General features: G+C 38.7%; 1 long non-coding RNA gene across 3 annotated transcripts in view; it reads left to right on the top strand.

Moving 5' to 3' along the window:
• Positions 1-19,449, top strand: part of LOC136305007 (uncharacterized) — a 32,143-nt gene extending 12,694 nt beyond the window's left edge. Inside the window, exons 2-3 of one of the 3 annotated variants that reach the window (XR_010724965.1) lie at positions 11,828-11,935; positions 19,234-19,449. This is a non-coding gene — a long non-coding RNA (uncharacterized lncRNA). Of the gene's footprint in view, positions 1-11,827; positions 11,936-12,905; positions 13,889-19,233 lie in introns of those variants that run through there. The other 2 variants (XR_010724964.1, XR_010724963.1) reach the window with 2 other exon arrangements.
• The last annotated feature ends 395 nt before the right edge of the window (positions 19,450-19,844 follow it).

The raw sequence follows: 19,844 nt of genomic DNA, 5'->3' as shown, positions 1-19,844 counted from the left end.
CTGGTACTAATGACAGCTTTTTTCCTGAAATGATTTCTTTAGGGTTCTTGTAGGTAGAAATAAGTGTTCTTTCAGCTTTAATGAAATGTTCTCGGAAGATGGTGTTGGGCCTAGACAGGCTTGACTTGTGTCATGAGGTCATTCAGGGCTCGGATGCACTGCAAGTGATTGCATTTGTCATTTTCCTCTTAATTTCTGAGCCACAGAACAGACTCATTTAAAGAGTTTTAAGCAACAATTGTTTAAGAGACTTACAGATTTATTTTGCATTATGGCTGTGATTGTGTGCAATGATCTGGTTCTGTTCCTTAACCCCCAGGGGAAATGTGAATCATTCTGGGCTGAATCCATAATTTGTAATTAACTTTCAGTTGTGAGAAAGATAACATTTACGCTAGAGATGCAGTAAATGGTTTTCCAGGTAGTTGTGGACCTTACAATGAAAGTGCAAGTTACTTATCTGCAAGATATTTGGATTCCAGATAGGAGCAAGTCTTAGTAACGTGCAGTAGAAAGGTCATGGTAATGGATATTTATTTTCTAGCCCAAAGCTCGCATCATCTCTTGTGAGCCTGGCAGCCAGACTGTGTTGTGTAGGTTATCAGGCTTCTGAAGTGATATCCCATTTGATAACTGCAGGGAGGAACTCTGATTTATTATCAGTGTAGTTTCTCAGTGTCTTCATTACAAGAATCTGTGTCTCTGGTTCTGTTTTTGCAGTTGTTCTGATCATAGCAAGAAACTAGTCATAAGTTGTGCCTCCTTTAGCTCTGAGCTGTCACAAATCTTAATTCTAGCCATGTGGAATTGTTGTGGCAATTGTCTCTAGTTACTATTGTTCAGCTAAAGTTACTGGCATTTGGCTTTTTTGCTGCCTTAACCTGCTTTTCTTCTAGCAATGCTTTGCAATTAAATAATGATTCTTTTCTCCCCTTCCCTGTACACTCTGCCCTCTGCATAAATACTGAGTTGGAAAAAATGTGTCATATTTTACTGTGACTTTGCATGGTACAGGTGACTCTCTTAAAAGACTTGCTTCTCTGTAGTGCAGCAGGTAATGTTTTGTACTGCATATGTAAGGTGAAAGGGTTCAAAATTTTCTTTTGGCCAACTTTGTGGATGATTTCTGCCAGTAAATCGTGCGGAGAAGGATTTTGTTGTGTATGCAAGTTCCAAGCTTTATTGTCCTGAAAAAAATGGTGATTCTACCTGTATTAGAGTTCAGGCTGGCTTAGTCCATGATTTCTTAAAATATTCACATCAGTCCTGTATTTTTACTGTATTAGAAATGAGTGTCTGTGTAGTGGGCTGAAAACATTTGTTTAACTTTACTTTAGAATCCCTCAGATCTTTGGTGTGGTTCCTTGAAGTTTGATCATGTTTTTTGTAACAGCAATTTTGTAACCTGGTGTAATTACCAACAGAAAAGCTGGCAGAGTTAAGCTTGGTTTTAGTCTACTTGTTGGTAGAGGGGACTCGATTTCCTCCATCTTCCAGTATGCTTTGTATCTACCATAAAAAACAGGGCGCTGTAGGTCAGGGTGAACAGGACTCCTGAAATAGCAGCAAACAAACACCTTTTCTGTAGGCGGGAGGGAAGCTGCATGCTAGTGCAAGATGACCCTGCAGTTACTGGGTACTTTGTGCTGTCAATAAACGAATTCTAGTGACAGGAGATTGTGTAAATCCAGTTTTCATAGGCATATGGCTGCACTTGAAGTGTCTCTTGAAGTACTGTGTGGAGTCTTCATGTAGGGAAATTTCCTTTCTCCTAATGTATTTTTTATTTCTTTTAACACTAAAAGAAGGTTTTCACATGTGTTTTAAAGCATTTGTCAGAATGGATTTATTTGAGAGTGTGAATTAGAGAAGCCAGTTCCCCAGTAACCTCCTTCATAAGGAAGCTGCAATCTGTCTCTCTATTCACTTAGAGAGAATTCATAAGAAATTCATTTTTCAGCAATAAGCTTTTTAACTGACTTTTCTTTCTTCTCGGTATTATATTAGAACAATAAAACAAGATCACTTAACATTCGGTCCTATTCAGATAGTAGTAAAGTGCAATGGGCGTATCAGTGGTGGCATCAAATTTATTCCAAAGGAGAGGCTGTTTTAGATAGTTTTATGTAATATGAGATTGAGGAAATAATAAAACACGGGTACTTCTATTAAAATTTTCTCTGAAGATGCTCCAAAAGTATGAAGAGCCATCCCTCTGTCCCTTAACATAGGAAAAGAAAGGAAAGTTGGTAGAGGAGCTTCCAGAGAGTAATGGAGAGATTGAGAGCAAGTTGGCAGTGAGTGAAATGGATAGGTTTTGGCTGACTCTTCACTTTTGCTGCCAGGGATTTTCTTTAATTTCAGGATGAACCGTGGACAATTCACACTGACAGCTCAAAAGACTGTTGCTGCAGGAGAATGACTGAGCATTCTTGGAAAAATTCTGATCTTAAAAACCAGAATTTGCAATAATATCTAAACTTAAAACATTTTATCTTCCTTTTTGATTCAGTTTGTATTAATTGTTGTCATAAATCCTAGTGTACTCACCAGAGACTATTTGAATGTGTTATCTGGAAAATCCCTCATACCTTCCTGAACAGGCCAACTGTAGAGCCAATGTCTCCTGCTTTTGGTGGCATTTAGGGAATCTAAAAGAAGTTCTGACCAAGGCCAGGGGGAAATGGTGATTTCTCGAAAATATAAACCAAAGGGGTTTTCATGCCAAGCCTTGTATGCTTCTCTTGGAGCAGAATGACAGTCAGCCTCCTCCTTTAAACCAACAGAAAGCAATATTCATGTTAAGCAGTGTATTTTTATTTTTCATGAGTTGCAGTTAATGACAGTAATGTGTTATTATCAGAGTGATAATAATACAAATTACCTTTAAAAGAAATCTTGTCATTAGTGTTATGCTGCAGAGTTGAGCAGGTTATGCTAAATATTTGTTTGCTTAGATGCAGGATAGAGTGATGCTGGACTCTTATAAAAATACTTGTAGATATTTATAACAAACACTTTCAGTTGCTCAGTTCCATCAAATGTCTAATTTTCTACTGCAGCTGGAAATTTCTTCTGTAATTCCAGCATGTTCAGTGCAGCTATTCACATGAAATTTCATGTATGGAGTACTGTTGTGAAGAGCATGTCATTAAAAAAGCTGTGGTCTGATACCTCTTGATGAAAGCAGTGCAGAGCTGGTGGGGGGCTTCTCTGTGGGGTTGTTTGGGAATTTTCTTTGGTTCCTGGCTGTCTTTCTGCTGCATGATTGTACAGTCAGGAATTCTGTTCAGAATGACAGGGAAACTCAGAGGTGTGTGTTGTTCATCACTCAGTAGCATCATCATCTCCTGTGGACTCTTGGCCAACATCAAACATTGTCATCCTCTCTCTGAAACCACTGTGGTCATCATGAGCTGTAGAATTCAACTTCATGAACCTTAGGAATCTGAAATTTGGCATCCTCCTTTGTTTACTTAGATTTCATTCTGGTCATGGAATATCCTGCAAAGCCCATATAATTTAGGGAGAGTTGTTTCAAAAGATATTTTTTTTCTTCTCTGTCATGTATTTTATCTAAGGAAAGAATGCCTCTCTCAGCTGGGTCATTTAGAAGTCACATTAAATATTCTTATGTAAGAGGGAGAAATTAAGTATTTTCAGTCTGTTCTGTCAGCATGTTATTCCATTCCATTACTGAAAGGAAAATGCTTCATAGTTCACTAACCTGTCTGGATGCCGCTGTGGGAAATTAACCTTGTAAATCAGCGAGCATTCTCTGGAGCCACCTGATTCCTGGATTCTCTCAGTTTCTTGTTACAAATTGCACGGCATGAGATCACCTATAGGAAAAATTGTGTAGGGAAGGTGGTCCTGCAACAGCAGCAGTGTTTGTTTGTTGTGCACCTTGGGCAGGAGCTGTATGTGTGCCCAGCTCTGCCCTCCACACCCTGCTCGAGCGGGTCACACACCCACTGTGTGAATCCAACAAATAAATGCCACTGTATCTTCCTCATATAGGACAGTGAAGCCTGTGGAGATCATGCTGGTTTCTTAGAGGGGTTATAATCAGCTTTTGATGAAAAGAGAAAAAACAGTGCCTATTTTGAGCCATTGCTTTTAGTTTTGTTTGTGTTGTCTTGCGTGCTGGGCATTAAACTGTCTGCTTCAGAGAGTCGTTTTTTCATTTGTTGTTGCTGTGCTTGTTCTGCTTATGTGAATTCTTGATGGATGTTATTTAAATTCGGGTTTGAAAAATGAAAAATACTGAGGAATCTTTTGAAAGATTTATATTAACTTACAGCGATGTGCAAGTGAAAGATTGCATTTCTCAGCAGAAATACTTTGTGCCTAGGCATGAATGTTTGCATGCCTGCTTTGCAAGGTTTGGTATGCATGAAATAATTTGAAATGGATGTAGTTATTTTATTCCCATATGACTCTTAGGAAAAATTTTTGCTCTTTTCTGTTATCCATTTGCAATATAAAGCTTGGTTTCTTAGGTTTTCTTAGTAAGGATAAATGAAGAATTAACAAGGGCTCATTATCTTAGGAAATATGTGATTGTTCTTGCTGTGTTTGAGTCTTGCTAATAAACATGAGATGGAGGTACTCGTAAGCCACAGAGTGAAAATTCCAGAATAATTGTGGACTTGCAGGTCCCCCTTGCTCAGTCAGTTAGGTGAGGTGTGTATGCTCCTGGCTGTAAGCATAGTACTGTTGCTTAAATTAGTAAGCTCATTCAAATGTTAAATGCCTTGATCAGTTTGAACTGAAGCATTTGTTAGGAGGAACATCAGCTCAGAGGAAAAACTCCCATAATTTTTCCTGTTTGGGGGGTGGGAAGTTGCTTAATCCATTTCATAATACAGTGTGCACTGCAAAATAAGGCAACAGCTGTACTGTGCTTACCTCTGCATAATCTAAAATTTATAAGGAAATAGTTTTATTTCTATATTAACTTGCAGGCATACTGAGTAACGTAACAAAATCTGTTGCATTTATCAGTCTAACCAGAAAGTATTAAGACTGTCATACTGATGTATAGTGCCTAATCAAAGGAAGAACACCCAGTTTCAGATTAAGATCATTAACACTTCGATGTTTTGTGCGACAATAAATCTTCAATGCATCCGAAGTTCTTTGATATTCCAGTGCAACAATAATCCCCTAGTGGTTTTACTAGGATAATTTTATTATTCCTTTCTTCTCAAAGATGATTTGAAAAGCAAATTATAATTATTATATAATTCGGCATTACAATTAAAACAAAACTTCTGAAATATAACAACATTTTGATGTTGTAAATTGTTTCACATTAAGATCAAAATAAGAAGAAAGTCAAAACAGTATCTAAGGGCTTGGGCCTTCTTATTTTAATGAATAATTTCCAAGCCCTAGGTTGCAGATACACTTCATATTTTTTCATATAAGCATGCATGAACTTTTCTGTTGTTACATCTTTGTACTCAAAACCTTTAACTTGGCACAAAGTGTACTAGCTTTTGATGTTTCTCTTTAAGGACACACTGCATCCTTGGTGTTTAGGATTTGCCGTTCTAATTTCAACCCTAACATCAGAAATTCTGTGCAATGTAGGGTAACTTGGGCCCAGCAAAAATAGGACTATTGTGCAAAGATGTAAAAATGCCACTCTGCCCCTCCTTTAAAAACAAACGTTATCAAGAGGTTTCTCTGCTTGGCCATACTCCTTACCATATTCTGACTGAGTCAGAAATCCTGTGAGGACTATTCAGGGAAGTCACTGAGATGAGATGCTCCTGACAGCTTATGGTTTGCTGGATTGCAAAACACATCCCGAGGTGAAATATTCACTTCACAGCAACCATCTCTCATTACTTGCATTGGTGAAACGCTCAGTTCAAGTTTGCAGAGACTGTTTTCCTAGTTAAAATCATTTTGCTGTGAGTCAAGACCAAAAAAATTACTATAGTTCCTGATTTAGAGCAACTTAAGATATTCTTAAATAGTTTTTCAAGTTCTTTCTCCTTTTATTTCCCAAGGAAATTTGATTTCTAGAAGAATGTGATACGGTTTCCCTACAAAGCAAATTTCTAAGCCATGAATTTGAATTTAGAAAAAATCTGAAGCTATGAATTTTGTACTAGAAACAATGTTGTATATATATCCTGTACACATCTATAATCTTTGCACCATTTTCATAAGAGTATATGTAGCTTATTCAAGTAAAATACTGAGGAGTGAAAGAAAAATGCCTAAAGAGTTGGTGTATTTTGAGCTGAGTGGATGTGCAGTAGCATCTTTACAGAGGAAAGATCTTCCCAAGTTGCCTTACCTTCAACCTATCCTTGTTTCTTTGCAAGTTTTGTTTTAGGTCAGACAGATGTTTTATGAAATTACTCTTTGGCTGGTGAAGTCAGCACGACTCTGAAGCAGCTGAGGGGGGAAGTGCTAATTTTGGCTTCTTGTGCAGAGCTGAAGGTTGTGCAGGGGGTGTTCTCAACGTGGTGCTGTTGTAGTCAGCTTCTGTGAATCTACAAGTCCCTTGGCACCACACATTCGAGTGTTTTTACTCATATATCAATGTACAGATGGTCAAGTCGTGGGGAGGTGTTACAGAGGGAATTAAAAGAAGGCTTTTTATTAGCCCACATGTAATTTTTTTTTCTTCACATTAAAGCTATTAATGTGCTGTATCATAATACCAGTGAAACCTTTATAGACTGTTTGGTACTTGCTCTTTTCTTCCCTGAAATCTCTTAAAGAATTTTTACTATAAAAGAATCAAAATTAGCAGTAAGTGTGTCCTTTGCTATGTCTCAGGCTACTCCAAGGTGCACAGATGTTGATGAAGCAGCTGGTAAAACAGGATGCAATCTTCAGAGGTCACATTCACTTTTGGAAGTTTTGGGTTGATCTTTCTTGTCTTGTGACTCTGTCTTGCTTGCCAAAATCAAACTGAAGGTGCAGTGCAGATTTAAATGGAAAGAGAACATGCCTTTAAAATGAGTTAATGGTAAAAGCTGACATTTAATGTCCCAACCCCCGTGTTAATGACACTTTCTAGTAAAGGCTAGAAAGCCTTGATGATGGACTGCTTAAACAGCTATGTGCAGAGCAAAATATTGTGTGCTGTGCACTTGAAGAGGGATCAAAAACCTGCATTTTTTAATGCAGTTCAGGTTGCCATTTTTCCTCTGAGAGAATGGACCCGTTCTCCTGAAGGATTAGCCCAGGTTTAAGGCTTTGAGCTCTGTGTTTCTGTGCTCAGGTAGCCATTCTCCCAGCACTGTGGTTCTCATTGCGAAGTTGATCTAGATGACATCAGGTTTTGATTTTTGGTGGGGGAAGAAATAGCAAGGGAAGAGCAAAAGGAACAACTTGATTTTGATGCTAAGACCAGAGAGACTGTAAAGATGGGAGTGAGGAAAGCAAACACGCTTTTCTTTCTTTGCTGTTGGTTACAGAAAAAAGCTGTCTTGATTTTGGGGGTTTTTTTGTTTGTTTGGTTGGGTTTTTTGGTTTTTGGTTTTGGTCTTTATTTTGTTTGGTTTTGTTTTTTTCTCCTGGCTTTCAGTTAATGACTTAGGTAAACCTCAGTCTCAATGTCGTGCCTAGCTAAAATACTTGGAATAACTGTGGGATAACCAGATCTAAAACATGTCTTAAGAGAGCAATGGAAGGCATTAGGAAATAAATAATCTAGAAGTGGGAATGAAAAATGTTAATTCTGGGATGCTGGGGTAATGACAGCAGGCAAGTTATAAAATGAACTGAAAAATCTTTTGTATTTTAGACTTGTTTCATTGAGTACTTGGAATTTGATCACTGGCTGAAGAATGCACTGGTTTCTCTTTTGGGTAGATGATTTGCAGTATAAGACCATGTGTGATGAATGATGGTCAGAGGTGGAGGGAGGACTAGGTCAAAGGATAATCAATGACAGGAATGAAGAAAAGGACAAAACCAACAAGCATAACTATTGAAAGGATATGATGCTATAAGCTTGGATCTAAGGCATTACTTTGCTAAGTTCTATTAATATTTATTTTGTTAAGCACACAATAAACACCATTTGTAGGAACCATTCTCATTATGGTAAAGGATCTATTTTTCATTCCTTAATAAGATTAGTTCTGTTTCCTCTCCTTTTCTCTATTGCTGTGCTTTGATTCTGGCGTTTTTGCACTTGAAACGACTTCAGTTAAAGGGCAACGAAGGATTTTTTAACCTTTCTAAAGATCATGACAGTGTCCCACAATTAATTTTAGTAACTAATAATAATATTGCATGTATCCAGTGGAAATGAAAAGGTTGCATTGTGATTTTTGTGTAGCATGAGGTGATGTTGAAAACAGCAGTTGGAATACAGTTTGCAAAAGCAAAACTGTATCTTAGAACTGTCAAACAATATAGAATTCCTTAAATATCTTTATCCTGTATAAAGTTAAGGTGTGGTATTCAGTGAAGTTAGTGGAAATTGGAGGGATTTGCTACTGTACAATCTCGTGCCTATTGCAATTAGAAGAATAATGAGATTTTAGTAAATCAAAACGTAGTTTTCATTCAGTTTGGACTTGGATATGTAAATTACTCATGTTGAAAAAAAAATGGATTAGAGATTGTAAATGTTTAGAAGCTGAAGTATATTCCCTGCTTTGGCTATAAATAAGGAATATCATACACAAAATGAATTATTCTGAACGCCCGTTGGAGGCCTTCGGAGTTAACCTTACAGGGCTCATGGTATCAAAACTGGGAGGAACTATCCTGTATCTTTTCTCTTAATTATTGTTCGTTAGAACTTTTATTATTATGGATTACTCAAATAATCCACAGGAATAATAGAATAGGCATGATGATAGGATGATATGGCAGTATTTTTTTTGATAATTATTCTATTATGCTCCATGACTTGAGAAAGGAAAATATTTAAATTATCAATCATATTCTTGAACTAAATCTTGATATCAGTACGGAAGGCTACACATGATTTCAAATGTATGACCTTTGACTGTATGTTTAAAATACGTTAATTATAAGTACATAAAAATATTCCAAAGACAATAACCATGGTAATTGTAGTTAATGAATTCAGTCTTTTGGAGTGGATAAATTAAGCAAGCAGAGAAAAACTAATGAGGAAGCATTCACAGAATGCAGAAATTGTGCCTAATGCGATGTAAACAATTATAGGCCCTATCCTTTATCTACTTTATAATGTTAAATAAGGCAAAAAGTTAAACCCAAGCATGTTAATAGAGCACAAAATTCATCTAATTAAATATTCTGAAGATAAATTATAAGGTGGGTTCAGTGGCACTCAAACTGGCACCAAGCAAACTAATAACAAGGCCAAAACCTCTGGGGAGAGTAGTGAAAGGTCCCAAGGTTTTTTGTGGAGAGTTACAATGAAAAGTGTGTTTACAAACTTAAGTCTCATGTTGGCAGCTGCTCTAATTCTCTAGACTCCATCCATTTCCCCAGTGCAGTGTTTTGGTGGACACATGGTTATCATCTAAATAATCTTGGACTTCCTCCTAATTGTTCTGACTTTTTTTTCTGTGTGAGAGAGACAATTCTGGGCCAGGCATTGTTCCCCTTGCTCTGGTTTTCATGGCTCTGCTCTAGTACTTTCATGTGGTGTCCACTATACTCAGAAGATCAGGGAAATGTCTTCTTTTTGGCAGTATTTCCTAAATTGAATGTCTATCATATATTGGTCAGGCAGACCTGGAATTTTTAAGACAGGATAACCCACTTGGTTTGCCTAGTAGCTTGGAAGATAATAAACGTGATGAACAAATCTCCAGTAACTCTAAATGGAGTTACCTGGATATACTAACTCTAAATGGAGTTACCTGGATATACTGAGATGAGAACAAGTCTGAGGAGTTCAAGAAGAGACTGTAAGAAAAGCTCTTGAATGTTGACCTCTTAGATGTTGATGTGAAATGAGGAGACAGGGGAAGGAGGCAGCTCTTAGGAACAGAATTATTCCTTTTTTCCTTTATATGCCTGTTTAAGTACTGCCTTCCCTTAGGGGGATAACTCAAGCAAACACCTGTTGGATGCCATTGTGTTTTCATGGATGATTTAAGGATCGCTGCCCATTTCTAGTGATCCTGTTTGGAAGTGATTTAAAATGTGCAGTAGTGTAGGCGGAAAGTCAAGCTAGAGCTGCTGTGACAGTGCTTCCATCATCTGTCAGCATCCTGAGTGTTGTGAGCTAAACCTGAAATTTGATTTGAACTGCCTGATATCTGCCAAGGGGCAGGATATCATTGCTAGAGAGAAATCCTCTCATCTTCCGTGACTACATCCCCAGTCAGATGTAAGAACAGTTTGGTATCCAGAGGTGAATGGCACTGGACCTTTACAAGGCACAGAAATCATCCATATCCCCATCCTTTTAAGGAAAAGGATTCTGAGCAGAGGGCCCTTTGACTCTGCAGCAGAAACTGTTTGGAAAAACTTGCTTTAATAATAAGATTCTGACTGAAGAGTTTTGCAGAGGATGGTTTGCTTATGGAAATGGTCAAGTGGTTGTTCTGGTATTTGGACAGCAGGTTACAAAAAGAGGAAAACTAATGAAAAGTTCAGAAGCCAAAGCTGGAGAGAGGTTCAGAGTAACCCAAAATTGCCATCCAAGATTCTGGGGAGGAGGGTTGTAATCTTTCTGAAATATTACTCTGCATGTACTCCTTAACTAATACATTGGGTGTGTTAGACCAAACCAGACAATTAATTTTTAACACAGAAGGACTTTGAGGACAACTCTGACACCCAGAGGAAAGAAAAGGCTTTATGGAAAGTTTCCATCTTCGAATCACTGCTAAAGTAGAAGTGCTGTTTTGTTAGTGGAAAATATCAGTGAAATTTAAAATAATGGTGTATTCCTGAGAGGTGTCACTACAGTAAATCCCCTTTGTGGAATAGTTAAGTCACAATTGAAATTTGGTGCTGTGCAGTAGTCCATTGTTCTGGTACTTAAACTCTTTAGGGAACAGTCCCCATGAGGGGTAATGATTTGCTGGTGGCCAAGAAATGTATTTTCTGTATGATCCAGGTGGAGAAGTAAAGGAAGAAATGCTGTGAAATAGACACATTTTTTGTACACCTGAAAAGAGACTTGTATGTGATATGCAGGCAGATATCAGCTTTAAATTCGATGTAGTCAATGTTAATGGTATTAACATACAGATCTTTATCAGCAGAGGTGTTTACAGGCTTCTTCTATTTTCCTGTCCATTTGCTTCAGTGTAGCAGTGTGAGATCAAAGCCCAAGGCTTTGCAGACTGGCTCCTCATTTGTGCCCCTGGGTGTGTGATCATTGTTTGATACAGGAAACAGGCAGACCTGAGAAATAGTGAGAATTCCAGCACAGGCGCTCCTGCTGCATGTGCTGATACATCCGTTGTATGGGATGGAGACTGCCCACTTGGTTTGAGGATTTGCTTCCAAGCACCTTATTTCTCTGAGATGGTGTTATTTTCTATGTATATGTGCCTCTATGGCTATAGCTGCAAAGAGTTTAGTCTGAATAGTATTCATAGGTTTGATTGTTTCCTGCTCTCTCTGACTTTGTGGTGCACAAGTCAACCTAAATGTCTCAATAATGAATTATTGCTGGGTAATTAATCAGCTTCCCCTGCTTTAGACAGTTGCCTCCTAGAACTTACCATAATTCACCTCCATCAGCCAAGACATACAGACATTAATTGCCTCATAATATTGTCAGGAAGATGTCAGGTAGTACTGACAGGGTGTGAGTGCATCTCATTGATCTAAGCAAAATTTGTTAGTGTTTTGCCCCTAATCTCATTCTACACATTTATCTTGCAAGTGCCATGAGCTGGACTGAGGACACATCATCAGGGTGCAGTCAGGAGCAGTCTGTCCAAATGAACAGTGATTTCAGATTTGCAATGGGAAGTGAGTAATTCCCCAGCAGGTAAGTCACAAAACCAGTTACTGACAGCTGGGATAGTGGAAATTCTCCTTGCAGTGGCCTTGTTTTAAGCACCAAGATGAAAATATAATGCATGCTTAGAAGGTGCAAACAATGTCTACTCTCATTTCATACAGTGAAATTTGCTCAGCTTCATCTTGGAGCACTGGAGATATTTTAGTATTTCAAAGTGTATCAAACTATTTGCCCAGTATTTGGAAAAGCTACTCAGATTTAATGGAAATGTTTCTATTTCAGACCCAAACCACTTTGATATTTGTTAATTTTATTAGTGTATTGAAGTTCATTGACACTGGAAAAAGTGATCCTGTTCCTTCAATTAATAATACCACAGTAATTGCCTTTTTATTAATCTTTATTTGGATGCCTCCCTGTCCCTATGGAACAATGGGTTTGAAGATGCAGTGAGGTAGAACACTGGAAGGAAAAAGCCAGGCTAAATATTCCTTGAAATAAATAGGCCTCTTTTCCTTGACTTCAAAGAAAAAAAAAACCTAATTAAATACATTTGAGGGGAAGAGGAAAAAAAATGAGAACCTTTGATTTGAACACACTTTGGAGCAGAGCATGGAGAGATAGGAGAATGATCTCTGTGAGATGAATAAGTTGCCTCTCCTGCTGCATTTGTTTTGGGGGTGGGTGACTCATTTCTTGAGGATTCTGTTTTTAAAAGTTGGATTTGACTTGGTTGATATTCCTTTCAGCATCTAGATTTTCTATTTGGGCATGTATTTTCCACGTTGACTTTAATGATCATAGTGTCAAAAAGTCAATATGCTGTTGTAGAAGTAAGAAGTTTTCCTGAGTACTTGATTCCAGGGAGGAGAAACAGAAGAAAATAAGTAAATACTGTTGCAGTTTGTCTATTTAAAAGCTCTATTTAATATATTTTTTACCGTGTTGATTGCTGAGTTTAATCAGAGTCCGAATAGATTTCAAACCTTCTCTCCAGTTTTAGGAAGCTTGGAGATGGCAATTTCAAGATTACCTTATCTTGTTGGCGTGGTTTCTTTCTAGGAAGGCTAAATGGTACATCAGAATCTACTTTGTTGTTCCAGAAGCATCAGTACTTCATGGTATTGTGGAAAAGTTCAAGTCATTACCGTGCCAACCCGTCACAGTTAATTTTTTGGCAAAATGAATCCATAACGACACATGGCTTCAATCGATTTCTTATGCAGATTCTGCAGTAGATGTGCAGATCTGTTGATTAGCTCAGCCTGTTGGAAGTGTGGGGTCTGCCCCATTTGTTGTCCTTGGGGACAATCATGGCTGGGTTATTTCTGTGGGCCTCTCAGCTCACAAGGAAATGCCCTTCAGCTCTTACCCTGACTCAGATCAGCATGAGGAACATCATGACATTATAGTTATTTTTTTTAAAATGTTTTTCATGTATTTGTCAACTTGTACTGGTGCTGCATAAATTCATTAGGAGTCTTTATGGAGTACTGAGCACGGTTGTGGTAAATGAGTTTTGCAGGTGTGGATTGGTGGAATTGCAGTTTGCCCTGCAGTGTGTTTTAGTCTCCTTTGTGAGTGTTTCCCCACCCCTCACCAGGCTGTAATATGTATAAGTGCCTAAGTGAGCAGTTATTTACCTGTGGCAAGTCTGTTGTACCTAAACTCAGGAAACTGTACACCTCCTGGTCCTATTTACCTTGATCTTATTCCATAAAATATTCCTGCTGATAATCTGTGCAGCTCAGAGGCACTGAAAGATGATCTGCAAAAAGAGGGAATACTTGCTCTGAACTCTATGGAGGCCCTCTGTAGTAGTTTGAAGGCAAAACAAATGAGAGGCTCCAAGTCAGAGATACAATTTAATAGGAAAAAAGAAAAAAGGAAAGAAAGTAAAATAAAATCGATGCAATAATACAAAAGACCACTGACAGAGTCAGAATACAACCTGAGCGTAGTGATGGAAGCAGTCCAGATGAGGTGGTCTTCCTGAAGCAGTGATCCTGTAGAAAGGTCTGGTAGCTCGGGTCCTCTGGGAATCCAGTGGGTAAGCGCCCCTCTGGTGTTCAGAGTCTCAGCTTATATCCAGGCTGGAATGCTTGGTTTCTCCCTCTGGGCGGAGCATCCCACAATGGGATGGTGAGTCATGTGATAAGGCCTGATGGGCCCATTAACAGGAGGTAGTCCAGGAGGGGGTTATCTGTGAGCTGTGTAGCAAAGGTGCTGATGGCCCATTAACAGAAGATAAGCCAGAGTGGAGGAGGCAGGGAGCACTGCCTCACCTGGTTTCAACAGTTCATGAAGATGGTGATAGAATATACTTCAACCCAGGACACCCTCAGGAGTCATTCTGATTGATGTCTAGGGATTTCACAAGGATTTGACATGCTTGATCTTGAGCTTGTAATTAATTGTCAGAGTTGCTATCAGCTTTAGAAATGGGTTTCTACTAACTGGCCAAAAAAAGCAATATTGGGCTTTGAAACTGTTGCCGTTTATGTGTGAAATCAATTGCACCAAGTGCATGTTGTTTTCATGAGTAACAAAAAGGATCCTGTTCTGTAATGTCATCGCATTTGTTAGAAAATGTTAGCACCTCTCATTTCACAAGGCTTTTTTTTTTTTTTTTTTTTTTGTATACGGCAAGGATGCATTAAATTTAGTCATGTGCAGAAAGAAATCTGCAACTGGATACTCCTTGTAAAGGCTCTAGATATGTGTGATTTCTCTGTATTTTAACATTTATTTGAATACAATAGATGAAGCTGGTCAGATGATGAAAGGGCTCTTTGGCTATTGAAAGTCCTCTTGCCACCGCATCTCTCCTACTGTCAGTGTATGCCTGCTAGTTAATAATAGCTTGAAACTGGTATAGTTTCAAGCTATTTTTTCGCCATTTCCCTCTTGGTTGCAATAAAAAGAACAGGTTCTATTAGGGGAGCCTTTCTTCCTGCAAGTAAATCGATGTTTAGTGAAGAGAAAATGCATGGCAGTGGTGGAAACTTAGCAGAGCTTCCTGCTCCTGCTGCACTGCTCATCATCCCATTTATCCATGGGGAAGTAGGGCAGTGTCTCTCTTTAGGATATCATGACCTGACTCGGGGAGATTTACCTGGTGGTCCCACCCCAGAATGGTCCATAGGAAGCCTGGCAGGCTGCCAATTTCTTGCTTAGACCGAGGAATCTAAGGGGCTACAACCAGGAGAATATGTTCTGCCTGTGTTACGTGATAGACATGAGCAATGTGTTATCACAGAGATGTGACATGGACCTTGTTAGGCCCAGCAGATGTTTTAGTCCTGGCTCTCCTACTCTGAATGTGAGAGCTGGAAACATGCTGGTAGTGTAGTGCACATCCTCAGAGGATGGAAGGTAATTTGACAGCTCACTTTAACCCTCTTCAATAATGTTGACTCTTCTGGCATCGATTTGTTGAGAATGTGGCTTCTCATGTGGAAAACTGAGACTTTTTGTAGTAAAAATAAGGATTTCTTTTCCTGATTTGGTTTTCTTTTTTTTCCTGGCTTAGGTTAGAAGAGAGAAATATTTGAATGTAGCATTAACGTGTTTAATTTCTAAGCTTTATTTGGAGACTTTGAAATAGTGAAAATACGTAAGCATTATTGAAGGAATAAAGTGTTCTTGTTTGATGCATTCGACTGTTCTTTTCTTTCTGAAAATCTGTGTTTTTAGAGATACCAGGCAGTACTTTTTCCTTTAGCAGTACCAGAGTCCTGCTGTCTGTCTCAAGAGAAGCCAAAAAAGGTCAGATAAGAACTGTTTAGATAAGATAGGTGGCATTTCTGTCAGTTCTCAATAGCCGGTGAATCAGATGAGGAGCTGCACAAAACTGAAAACAAACAAGTAATGTTGCTCTGTCCCTGTCCCCCAAGTCCAAAAAATCCTCTCAATGCCCTCAAGCTGCTGTCTTAGTGAAGGGAATCTTTTCTCTTGAGTGCAAATTTAGAAAATGTTTTGTTGTACTGGTTATGTTAATTAAAGCGATGTTTGTTTTACAAGACAGCGATTCAGAGGGCTGTCCTGCTCTGCATAATTACCTGTCACAGCAAAGAGAATATATTAAGATGGGAAACTGAGATTGGTGTAAAATTCTGTCTTATCTGCAAGGTATATCAGCAGTGTATTTCATAGAGCTTGATTGTATCCAAAATTCCAGGGGGCTCCTGGTGTCAGGTGAGAATCTTTCTTTATGGAAAGCACTTGCTCTTTTCCTATTGTTATTGGTGAGCTAAAAATACTATTTTTTGTTGCTTCTTGTAGCAAACCAAGTGCGAAATGTGAGCTGTAACAGCACTGCCTAAGCCTCTCTGGCAGCCTCATGCAGTAGCCTGCTTTTAATATTGGTTGGTAAGATGACAGCACTTTGCTGCCAGTCTGTGAGGTATCCATGTAACGTGGGTTATCTTTGCTCAGGTGCCTGGAGACTTGTTCTTACAAGAGATACAAACAATGCATTTGAGAATTGGGCACATCTGGGACATTTTATCTTGCTCTTGGAGAAAAAGATCAAATGCTCCACAGCTTGTTTCTCTTAAATAGCAGAAAATCCCAGCATGGATTGAAGATTTGACCCCCATTAAAATACATCAGATCTAACATAGCTGTGTGGTTTTAGCTGTGTACATAAATACATAACTGCAGATGAATATTTAAGCACTCCTAGTGTAAATAGAAATACGCAGATGCACATGCTAGGCATACTCATGCATGCCTACAGCTGCAGAGAAAATGTACAGCAGGCAAAGGACTTTCGGATACAATGAAATGAATGGCTTTATTAAGATCTTAGTTCCTCATTAAAAAATACTGAGAAGTAGAACTTGTATGAAAGACTAAAGCTGGGATTTCAAATTAATGTGTATGATAGTCAATATGAACTCAATTCTGAAATGTAAGAGTGTCTATGGAGATCTGTTGAACTGTGTTCATATATATCACTGTTTCTTCTTGTCCCAAGTTTTTTTTTTTTTAATTTGGGTTTGCCATTGTGCAGTTTTAGGAAGGTTAATATTTAGTGCAATTTAGAAGTCCTAAAGAAAGCAATTGTTTTAATACAAGACATTTCTCCCATTGTTTTAAGAGGAAAAAATGATCGTGTGTCAATGGTATGGACTCTTATTCTCCTGCTTCAGTATTCAATTATTTTGATTCTTCTAAATTTTCAGCATCATGTGCATATGAAATTGGCCTCTTAAGTGATAGATATTTTTTGAAGGTTTGCTCAATTGTGCTTTCAGATTTTTCATTCACCTTCTGTTGGCTTGGCTGGGTCTGCATACACAAGTGCATGAACTGAACTATCATTAGCAAGTGGTGGTTCAGTTTTTCCTCTTCTACTCTTTGTGGCCTCTAAGTTTTTCTTGTCTGCTGTCTTTGCAAACCAGTTTTTCTGCAGGGTCACTTTAAATCACTCGGTGTAACAAACCTGAGTATGACAAATGTGTGCATTAGGGAATGTGTCTTGCTTGTTGTGGCCATCAAAATAGGTTTCACATGGTAGAAATTTGATAGTATATCTACAGTTCTCAAATCTTGCTTTTGCCAGTGTCCTTGAGTTCAGTTTTTTAACAGTCACGATGAGCTACTGACTAGCTGGCATTGAAAAAATTTGACTTTATCCTCAGGGGCCACTGTAGGCTTTGTTCTGATAAATACTTGTCCAAACATCCCCATTATTTTTTCTTCAAGACAGAAAAATGTGACACAGGGTGCTGTGCCTGTTATCTCCCACCTAGACTTGTTTGGTTGTGTTTTTTTGGTTGTTTGTTTTTGTTTTTTTTCTTTGAGAGAAACTTCAACCTTTTTATTCATTGGCCTGGTAAATACTTTATCAATGTATTAAGGTCCTTTAATTAGTGTGGATTTTTTTTAAAGCTTAAAATAAAAATCAGGGAAATATTCTAGTTGTATGATTTACATGGTTGGTTCTACTCCAGAAGAAAGCTTAATTGTTGAAATATTTCTGAGTTCCTGTGTTCTGATTTCTTGAGTAGTCTGTGCTAAGTCTTGAGCAGAAACTTGCAGAAGAGCTGCAGGATTGAAGGAGAGCAGAAGTGCCACAAAGTAAAGTTCTCCTGGGAAATCTTATGGAGGTTAAGCAAGTGCAGCAGGATTTGAGCAATGCTGCTTAGTCCATTTGTTCATGTGTGGATGCCAGGGTGGAGGAGACTGGAACTGGGAGCCAAGATCGCTTAGAGGTGTGTCTGTGAGAGAAGCCAACTGCAATCTGCTGGTTTCTGGTGACTTTAGAGGTACCTGTCCAGTGTTAGTCCTGTCTCGTACTGAAGCAAACTATTGATCACCTGGCCAAAAATGTTGCGGCTTTAAAGAACTTCCCCAAACTTTAGGGAATAGTGAGACTGTCATTAAGAAAGAGATATAATTCCAAGCACTTTCTCTTGGTTTTAAATGCTGACTTCATGGGGTTTTTCCCTAAGAGTAGGAGAGCTTCATGTAAGTCTTGAAACTGCTGGTGGTTGATAGGCTTTTATTTATTTAATCAGGGCAGTGCATGTTACAGAACTGACAGCAAAGGGATCAGGACTGGAAATATTTTTTCTAGACATCAACATGCTGCTGTGCTGTTGGGAGAAAGTGGAGATTGCTTTGCCAGCACCATCTGGGAGCCTCTGCTTGGCTGTATGGTAGGCAGACCTTTTGTGAATCAGAGGAGAATTGCCTTTGGAATAAAGCCTCTTGGTGGCAGGTTTTTTTAATCTGCTGCACTGACAGAATTGCTCCATCTTGTCCTCTTAATGCAAGCGAGTGTGCCAAATCTGACTGAAGGGATCTGTATCCAGGAGAGAAGGAAATGGTGATGCCTCTGAAAGGTGCTTGCCTTCTTTTGCGAGACAAAATAAACTTTTGGTGGCTTTGTGGGGCTGCAGCCGGCGCTCTTGGGTTATATATTCTTCTTATATAAATGTAGTACACACTTTAAATTTATTGTTGGAGGAAAGAATAGAAATGTTGGCTGTGACTTGCAGAGGCAAACAGCGTATGCTGTGTGTATAATTGTCAATTTCCTTAAAAATAATGTTTCAGAGTCTGTTGCTCCTCAAGATGGTGGCAGAGATACCGGGGTGCCCCTGGTGGGCTTCAGGGGTGGAGGGATGGATACAGTGTTTGCCTGTGGAAAAGGTGGGGTGGCGAATATATCGAGTTGTATGAAATAGCATTTACAGAACTTGCAAATAAGAGCTTCAACTGTTCAAGCTTCCTGCCCTGAAGTGTTTGTGATTTAGTCTCTCCTCTCTGAAGAGCACTTACGTAGGTTTTTTTTTTTTCCTGTGTGGGGCAAGGTGGAGAAGAAAGAAGCGGGTATGAAGAGAGCAAATTGAACAGCCAATACTGCCAACAACCAGTAACATCTTCAAAGTTTACCTGCAGCTTGTAAATTAAAAATGCCAAGTCTTCCTTGTGCTGAAGTGAAGCACGCAGCCACCAAACATACACCTGGTGACTGCAAGGAGAGATGGCAGACATTTTAACTGGTACCTTTTTCCAGTGGTCTTGAATTAATATACTTCCTTGAATGATCCAGGAGTATTTGTACACAAGTTCTGATGGCCATCTGCAGTTGCTTAAAGTATTTCCAGTGTTTTTCTTTACTGCAGCTCCAAGTTGGTTGGAACCAGTATTCTATCTGCCTTTGGAAAAAATGTAGTAGATTCCAGCAGAAATTAAATTTCTCTATGGAAATACGAGTGAGGAAATTGAGGCTTGAAAACACTCCCATTCAATTGTGATTGAAGTTCAGTCACAATTTGAGCATTGAGCAACACCCTGGAACGTTCACATCTAAGTAGCATCTGATCTTGTAGGGCTTGGTAACGTGTTAGGGAAGATTTGAGTGGAATCTAGGTATTTTTGGGCAGTGACATTATTCTGAGGGAGTTTTGGATTCTCTTAG

Source organism: Chamaea fasciata, unplaced genomic scaffold, assembly GCF_029207755.1.
Source record: "Chamaea fasciata isolate MVZ Bird 193981 ecotype frontalis unplaced genomic scaffold, bChaFas1.0.hap1 SCAF_244, whole genome shotgun sequence".
NCBI classification, from domain to species: Eukaryota; Metazoa; Chordata; class Aves; order Passeriformes; family Sylviidae; genus Chamaea; species Chamaea fasciata.
The sequence above is the reverse complement of the archived record's forward strand: the minus strand, read 5'-3'. Positions and strand labels throughout refer to the sequence as shown.